The following is an 8,679-nucleotide window of genomic DNA, read 5'->3' as shown; positions in this document are numbered from 1 at the left end:
TTGAAATTATTGAGAAGTAATTCATCAACAGACAGAAAGAGGATGGGACAGAAAATCAATTCTTCCTAAGGTAATCCATAGAATCATTAAGGTTGGGAAAGACCTCTAAGAACAACTCCAACCACCAGCCCAACTCGATTATGCCAACTAAACCATGTCCTGAAATATCATGTCTATACTTTTTTGAACATCTCCAATGATGGTGTCTCCACCACTTTCCCAGGCAAGCTTCTATGATTTCATATTACCAGAAAAAAGTTTTACTGACACGTTTGATCAATTCCCATAGACTTTTTATGTATAACTACATTAATAAAAAAATATTTGCTTATTCTCCTCTCTCTCACTGTAATAACAGTCTAAGCTTAGAAGCACTTATGGATTCCAGTGCTTGTTGTCCCTGCTCAGCTGTATCCTGCAGTGCTCACAGAAATCATTGCCTAAAACATAGGAAATCCATCCTCAGTAATCCATCAGTTTCTATCCCAGACTTATTCACTTCCTTCCCTTCTACACATACACTCACTTCTGTTTCTATTTTCCATGAGGAGTAAATTTGAGAAGAGGCGATGAGACTGCTTTCTAGATAAGACAGAGACTCAGAAAGGCAGTTCATGTGGCTTGGCACAAGTGAAAGCTGCCCTTCAGGGTCAAATCTAAGTTTCAATGAAGACAAATCCATCCACCTAGTGGCATTCATTACATCATGCACTAGAAGGAAAAAGGTTTAAAATGCACCTATTTCCATAGGTTCTGTTTATATGAATTTATAAGGGCAGGTCTGAGCTCTTCCAGAAGTATGGGGAGACATGATGGAGTAATCTCTCCAAAGGGAGCTTCCTAAGATTTAGGCAGCAATTTCAGAAGTCCTGGACAGTGTCTCAGCTGACACATAAGCTGTAATCAGCACGCAGTTTTCCCCTAGTTATAGGTCTACATGCTAATAAAGACATGATGGAATACAAACTGAAAGTAGATTCAGAGTTTTCGAATCTCTTAGAAGTACTGGGTCACACTGAGCTACAAGATAACTAGCAGTACAATAATAGACCATGTTTTTGAATTGTCACCATTCTTCCCTTTCTCTTGTTCACTGCCTTCCACTGGGCTCAACGTACTAACTCTAACAGCAGAAACTGTAGCTGTGCTATTGTTTTCTTTCCCTCACATTGTTTAGCCACACTATGGCTCTGATTATACTGTAAGCCCTCCTGCTGAGGTCTGTGTTTACTTAGCAGTTTGTGAAGCAGCAGCAACAGCGCAAGACTCTTGACAATCATAGGGCACTGGAAATCACTTAGTAAAAATAAATGATCATACATAGGTCAATATTTTTAAAGTATTCAGCCTATGGTGTTTCAAAAGTCATTTGCACCCCTTCCTTTGTCATTGGAATTTTAGAAAATCTGTTCTGGGTACGCAAAGTCAAGATATCAGGACAAGATCCAACCCTGGAAAACCCTGAGCTGATTCTGTGATTTCCTATTCGGGGTCACTGTAAGAGATTTCTTGGTGCATAAAATACAGATTTCAAGAAGGAATGGGCAGTCTCCAGTTACCAAAAAACATTAAATATATTACGTTGTTTTCTTTGGAATAGGGATCCAAAGCTGAGGCATAGTGGGAAAGCCAACAGGTCCTGGAGAGCCATTCTTAACTTCTCTCTGCAGACAGCTAATACCTAGTAACCTTGGGCACTCCCATAAGTAGTGCAGAAATGAGGCAGAAGATGAATTGAAGTTCACTCATAAACAGAGTAAATACTACAGCCTGAGTACTACAGATGGCTGGATTAAACTCTATCTTCCCCCATTTTATGAGAAAGGATTTATTTAAACATCTAAATTGAACAGGAGATGCAAAGAGCAAATACATGGCTTCCTAATCCTCACACAGTCATAGATTAACCACTGAGTTTCCTTCCTGAATACTACTGCTCCTCGTTTCTTCAGTATCCTCACACAAAACCTTAAGCTTTGTCCCTATGCGCTACAGGAATATTCAGCTCTGAATTTAAGGACTGTGTGGTCAGTTGCTGGCAAAATGGCTTAAAAAGTACCCTTCACGCAACTTTTGTTACGTTTAGCATATTTCTCCTACTTCTAGTGGTTAGGAACTGTTCCTATCTCTACTGAAGTCAGTTGCCAAACCCAAACTGACTGAAGTGGTGCAGAATCAAGTCCCAGCATCATGCTGGCTAGGGTTCTTCACTGATGGAGCCTGTCTTGAGGTGGGAGGTACTTTCACAGAGACTATGAATAAAAGAGCAGGACAGAGGGCTTATGGGCTTATGGAGTCTTGAGGATTTAGCCAACACAGATCACAAAGTAAGGAAAGAGCAAATTAACTTCACTCATCAAACACTCCTTTCTAATGAGAGGTGTTGTGGAGCCTCATTTGACTAAAAGCTTTATTACAGATTGTGCACTATTTATACCAACCGGAGGGCAAGAAAGGTCTTCTATTTAGTTTCATATAAATTGTTGTGATTGCTGACTATAGGAATCTTTGCTGCTACCCAAAATGATCCCTTCTTGGAAAAGAGTTAGAGGTGGTCGTCAATCACTGTAGTGTAATAGTTGGAGGAAAACATAAAGGGACAATAAAGGTAAATATTTTATGAAGCAACATTTTAATTTTATAATTAAAAGTCATCATTAGATCATTATATCTTGATAAAAGAAATCAGATTTCCACAGGCCAGCTTCATGGGGAAGAACAGTTCATGAGTCTGATCAGCTCTGATTTCCTCCCAGTAGACATCATAGCGCTGTCACCTCGGCTGTGATACATAACAGGGACCTGTAAACATGGGATCTACGCTTCAGGTTACAGACCTTTGAAGAAGCTTTCCTATTGCCCACTTCAGCTGATCTTTTATATTCTTCTGTCACAGTCATATTCCAGCTATTGAATGATCGTAGCCGTACTGTGTGAAATATAACTTTGGCATTCAGCTCTATGTGCAATATTATATAATTATTGCTTTGCTTTTGTGCTACAGATTCAATTGTAAAGACTCTGATGGCCCTTGTACTATACGCAGATGCGTAACCGGATAAAACTGAATTGTAGTTTGCCCTTTCCTGGGCTGCACTACAGTGAACTGATTGCAAGGAAAAGGTGTGTGATGTCAGCATGGCATGTCCCATGCTCTATCACTTGTTTATTCCTTAACAAGGAATTACAGTTTCAAAGGATTCATCTACAGCCTGTCCAGACCTGTCAAGTCACACATGCTGAGTAAAGGTTCTCTCAGCCTTTTGGCCCTCCTTGGCAGGGGGCTGCGAACAGCCCTCTGCGTAGGTCCTGCTTTATCACAGGTCTTCCTGCCTGATTCCCATATCTTGAAAAATCTGCTTGAAATATATTCAGCAGCTCCTCTTACTGAAGTGTTATTTATGTTTCTCTAAACAGAAGCAACTTGTATGTGAGTTGGGAAGTAAACATAAGCTTGCTTCCATTTAGTCAAATTTATGTCTGTCTTGGAAGGCGAGACATACCTGAGAGGAGTGCAATGTGGCTACTAAACTCTGTATAATACTAACCCTACTCTCAAAGTGCATGGAAAAAAAAATCACTAGTTTTGTTTTTTTTTCTGATTCAGTACAGAGTTTCTTCCATTTCTTCCTCCCAAAGCAAAGTGGACTTGTGTGACATACACATACTAACTCATTCCTAGCTTATATTTTTCAAAAATTCTTTTCATTGCTAATCTTTCGTAAGTGCATGGGTGGAGTACTCATGGCAACACAAACCTGTTCAGCAAGAAAGAAACTGTGGCATACAAGGCCTATAAATCTCTATTACACATTTAAAAAATCATAAGTGACAATGTGTTCTGGAGTTTTAGAATTAAGAGTCTTTCAGTAATTTTTAATTTATTTTTTATTTGAAGAAAACTTCTTAGTTGACTCTAGATATTTTTAGAGAAATGTGCCAGCTTGGTAAAGCTTTCACAGGCACAGCATATGGTTTCTCATACTGAGACTGTTGTGTCTGGTTAATTCACAGGTCTGAAATAATGAAATTCAAGCATTTAGTGTATTGTTTAATTAATGTATTTCTTAACAAATGCACAGGTTGGGAGAATTATATTAGTTGTCACAGCAGTGTGACAAAAGACACAGATACTCCAAATGAGAAATTCACATGATGACAGGATATGTGAACATCAAGAAACTTTGCATTATGTTATTCAAATTTTCAGTCATAATGTTGAATCAACAATTTTTTTTATCATTACTTTAATTTTCAAAATAATGCATAGAAAGCAATGCATGCTAAATAAATATTTATTTATTTTGGACTACCTGAATGAATCTTTAAGCTTGTTATGGAACTACAACTAATGCATATTTGAAAGAAAATAGTAAAAAAAAAAATTGCTGTAGCCCTAATTTTGCAAACCAATCCAGTAATGGATCCAAGAAACACAATAATGCCTAAAGTAAAAACACTATTGTAAAATACAAGCAGCTGTTGGTTTTGTTCAAGAAAGACATGCCTATCTGTCAAACCTTGTCTGTACTGCTGAGTATGTCATGTGATATTATGATCAACAATGAATTGACTAAATTGATTAAAATACCATGTTTAGAAAAACTTAATGAAACATTTAATTTTAAAAGAATATTGTAACTTACAGAAGAAATGTCTGTTCCTTAAAAAAAAACTGAAACAGAATTACAATTACTGCAACGAAAAAAGATAAACTACATCTGTAAGTTATAATGCTAATAGAATTATGGTAAGTTCAATAAAAAATTGAGCCAAATTCTCCCATCAATTCTATACAGAAAGAACTAATTCAGGCCAATTTATCACCTGTCTGCATTAATAAATGGTCAATCAGATGTCTGGGATGAAATTCTACTGAATAACTTTTCTGACTAACTGCAGCAGAATATGAGAAAAGGAGAGAGCTCGTGTCCTTTTCCAGGGCATGCTCTTTTGCTCTATGCATTGTGCTTTTGTACCATATCACAGAATCACAGAATAACCAGGTTGGAAGAGACCCACATGACATGACATGACCCATATGACAAGTGGTTCCAGCTGGGCTATCACCAGAGCATGCACATATTTAGGAAGACACATCTCACTTGCATTGCCTGTTAGTATATTGGACTGCCCTGGTCTATTAACATCCATGACTCATTTGTGTCTATGCCCCTGTTTAATATATTTTATAATAAATTCTTTAGTGAGCTGGAGTTGAACTGTTGTAGACAGCCTATATTAGCATGACTCATTATTATCTAAACATTCAGAGGTAGAACTGGACCTGTGTTGTCTCGTTTCAGCACAGTCAAACGCAGCTTGCAAACATATGCTTGCCTGGAGCTGTACCACTTAAAACCAAACTTGAACTTGCTATGCCAAAAGCAGTATTCATTAGTCAATCTTAAATTTCAAATCCTGACTTGTAATAGGAAATTGAGAGAATTAAATTTTTAATAAATGCAAACACTAAAATTATTTGAGAAATATTTCTTCCGATAATCAGGGACCTGCTTTGTCCCTACATAATGAATATTCTGTGAAGTCCTGATCCTCCCATCTTAAAAAAAGGATATGGAAGAGCTGTAGCAAATCCAGAGAAGAGCAATAAAGATGATCAAAGGAATGAATGACTTCCATGGAAGGAACAATTAGACAGGCTTTGAAACTTCAGCTTGGAAAACAGACAATTGAGGGGATATATGATAAAGTCATAAAAAATGGGGAGTGTCATGGGAAGGATGAATAGGCATCAGTTGTCCATTGTCTCATTCAATAGCAGAAGTGACATCAGATGAATGTATACATGGTTGGTTCAAAATGAAAATGAGGTGTGGTTTTTTTCATGCAGCATATATTAAGGCTAAGAACTACTTGAGAAAAGGTTTTGTGAAAGTTAATGTTTGCACAGGTTGAAAGACAAGCTGGAAAAGTCCATGGAAGAAAAAAACATAGGATCACAGAATACACAGTGCTCATGAACGACCCAAGCTGCAAATAATCAATCTGTTGCAATGCTTGGGACAAGTAAAACTACTAATTTGCCTTGTTTTTATAATTTTTTACTTGGTATCCTGTTTTATCTATCACCATGGTCTGATCAAGCACAGTTATTCTTATGTTCTTTGTTTATTAATTGACCATCATGAATATTAATATAGTGCATGTTTACTCTTTGGGTACATACCCCAAAACTGTAAACTTGTGTCTCAAGATTAGTCCCCAAAGAACATTGTAGTGAATTTGTCAGAATATAAATATAATATGAATTAATATAGTGCGATCTGCACTTTAAAACTGAAGAAGGCATAACATACTAGTCCAAATATTTGTAGCTTAAATGCGCATTTATATTTTTTCAAAGTCTTCCATTATGGTACAGAATATTTAGAAGACTTTAACACTGCTGTGAAAGTACATGACAGGATACCATGGTTCAGTCCCATCTCCTGACTTGATTGGCAGTTAAATACAAACAATTGTGACCCCAATTCTGCCCCTTGACCCCAAGGGAAGGGGAAAGGGAAATGGAAAAGAGACTTGTATGCTTGAAGCTAGAACTAGAACAGCTTTAATGAAACAGTAATAATACTAAGGAAAATAATTATATATATATACACACACACATACAAACACACAAAATCAACTAACTCCTTCCCTCCACTGATTATACGCCACCACTGATGCTGCAGAGGAGGCACAGGGAAAGGTCCCAGACTGGACTGAGTGGCAGATGGGAGCTAGACTCAAGAACTAGTTTCAGGAATCCATGGATCTGGGATTGGGGCAAAAGGACAGACGAAGTCCTCACTAGATGCTGGTCATCAAAGATAAGAGCTTGGCCCTTGTGATCCCTCAGCTTTATACTGAGTATGATGTATATGGAAAGGAATACTTTTTTGGTCAGTTATGGGCCATCTGTCCTGTCTGCTTCTCTCTGCTGGTGAGACTCTTTTTGTCCCTTTGACTCACAGCATTTCATCAACTTGAGGATATCCTTCCCTTCCATAGGAACAAATATAAACAATAGCCTTTCTGCTTTAGCTCAAACCAGAACTCAAGGTTATCTGTTGTCCTCAATTAAATTAAGTGCTAAAATATATATTTAGAAGTAAGTATCTACTTATAACCATACACTTATCTGTTTAAAAATGAAAGAAAATGCACAAAGTATGTAATGAAGTCTGGAAAGGGAGACAATTATAGGCTGCAGAATTTGACCTGTAATACAGGTAGTATTATTAACTTTCATATGGACCTCTTTTACATCATTAGCTTCCTTGAAAATCTAGGGAAATGTACTCCGTAATTGAGCAAGGTTATTGACACTTTTATCATAAAATACTGAATATTGGGATAAGCCAGTTAAAGATCTCAATGAAACACTCTGTGAAGAAGTATTCGTTTCTGGTGAATCCACTTTACTTATCTGGCTTCAGTTCTAAGTGGAAAACCTTCAGTTCTAAGTGGAAAACTGGAGAGCTCAGAGAGACTGCAAAATTGATAGCACCTTTAAACTCATGGTTAATATCATCTCCTGATCTGATGATTTCATATTTTTTCAGGAGATTTGGGATGGAAAAGGGAACATACTATATGGGCATTTTCTGAGTAGTGTAAGTGGGTTATTGCTATGGGTTCTCTGCCACACTAAGCAAATCTCTAAAGGTCATGTAAATCCAGCCAGCAAAACATAAAGATGTCAATGGGAAAGTTATGACACTTTTGCATAAACAAAAGCACAGGGCTTATGCCTCCTTCTCATTCCCTGAGGAAGATGGAAGTATTTGTCTCAGTAACAGTGACTAGAAATCTAGAGTAGCAAACAGACAAGGACTATTCAATAGTAATGGGATACATGAAAGGGATGTCGGCTGGGCTTTCCAAAGTATTGTTATGGAATCAAGCAGTTCCTTCCCTGGCACCACTTCTGGCATTGGGCCACATAGCACTGGTCTCCAAATGACCCAGTAGGAAGTATCAAAGAAATCTAACTGGACTAATCAGACCCCTGACTGCTCCAGGGTGCAATAAGTGTGACAAGACCATGTATAAAACTCTTTGGGAGGCACTTGAAGGCAAGGGCTCCTCACTGCCTGAAGAAATGGCACTTTGGTATGGAATGTCTTTTCTTTTCTAGTAATTTGCTCACATTATCCAGCTAAAAAAAAAAAAAAAGACTTCAACCCAGTCTGTTTACAACAGAATAGCATATTAACAAGCAAGAGAATCAAAAAGTAACAGCAGACTTCTGAGTATCTTTATTTTGAAGGCTGCAACCTACTTCAATTCGTATGCAGACCTTTACATCAGCAACTCTCATTATAGCAGGAAAAAATCTCTGAGAACCAGGTGGTTTGCTTTGCAACTAATACATGCATCCAGCAACAGTTTTACTTCCTGATTTTAATGCTGTGCTCTGTGCAGCTCAGAGAATAGCCTTTGTTTTAGCCTCACCATAAAACCTTTCTAACTGACACAGAGTGATGGATTAATATACAGTTCCACCTGATAGGGGTATTCCACTGTCCGTGAAAATAAACAAACAAACAAACAAAACCCCCTAACTGGCAACATTTTGTGACAAAATTATTTTTTCTATGTCACCCTGCTATTTTCTGTAGTTTACATCGTGTCAAAATAGAAGGAAAAAAATCCAACAGACCACCTGTAATA

This window comes from Phaenicophaeus curvirostris, chromosome 3 (genome assembly GCF_032191515.1).
Source record: "Phaenicophaeus curvirostris isolate KB17595 chromosome 3, BPBGC_Pcur_1.0, whole genome shotgun sequence".
Taxonomy (NCBI): domain Eukaryota; kingdom Metazoa; phylum Chordata; class Aves; order Cuculiformes; family Cuculidae; genus Phaenicophaeus; species Phaenicophaeus curvirostris.
The sequence above is the reverse complement of the archived record's forward strand: the minus strand, read 5'-3'. Positions refer to the sequence as shown.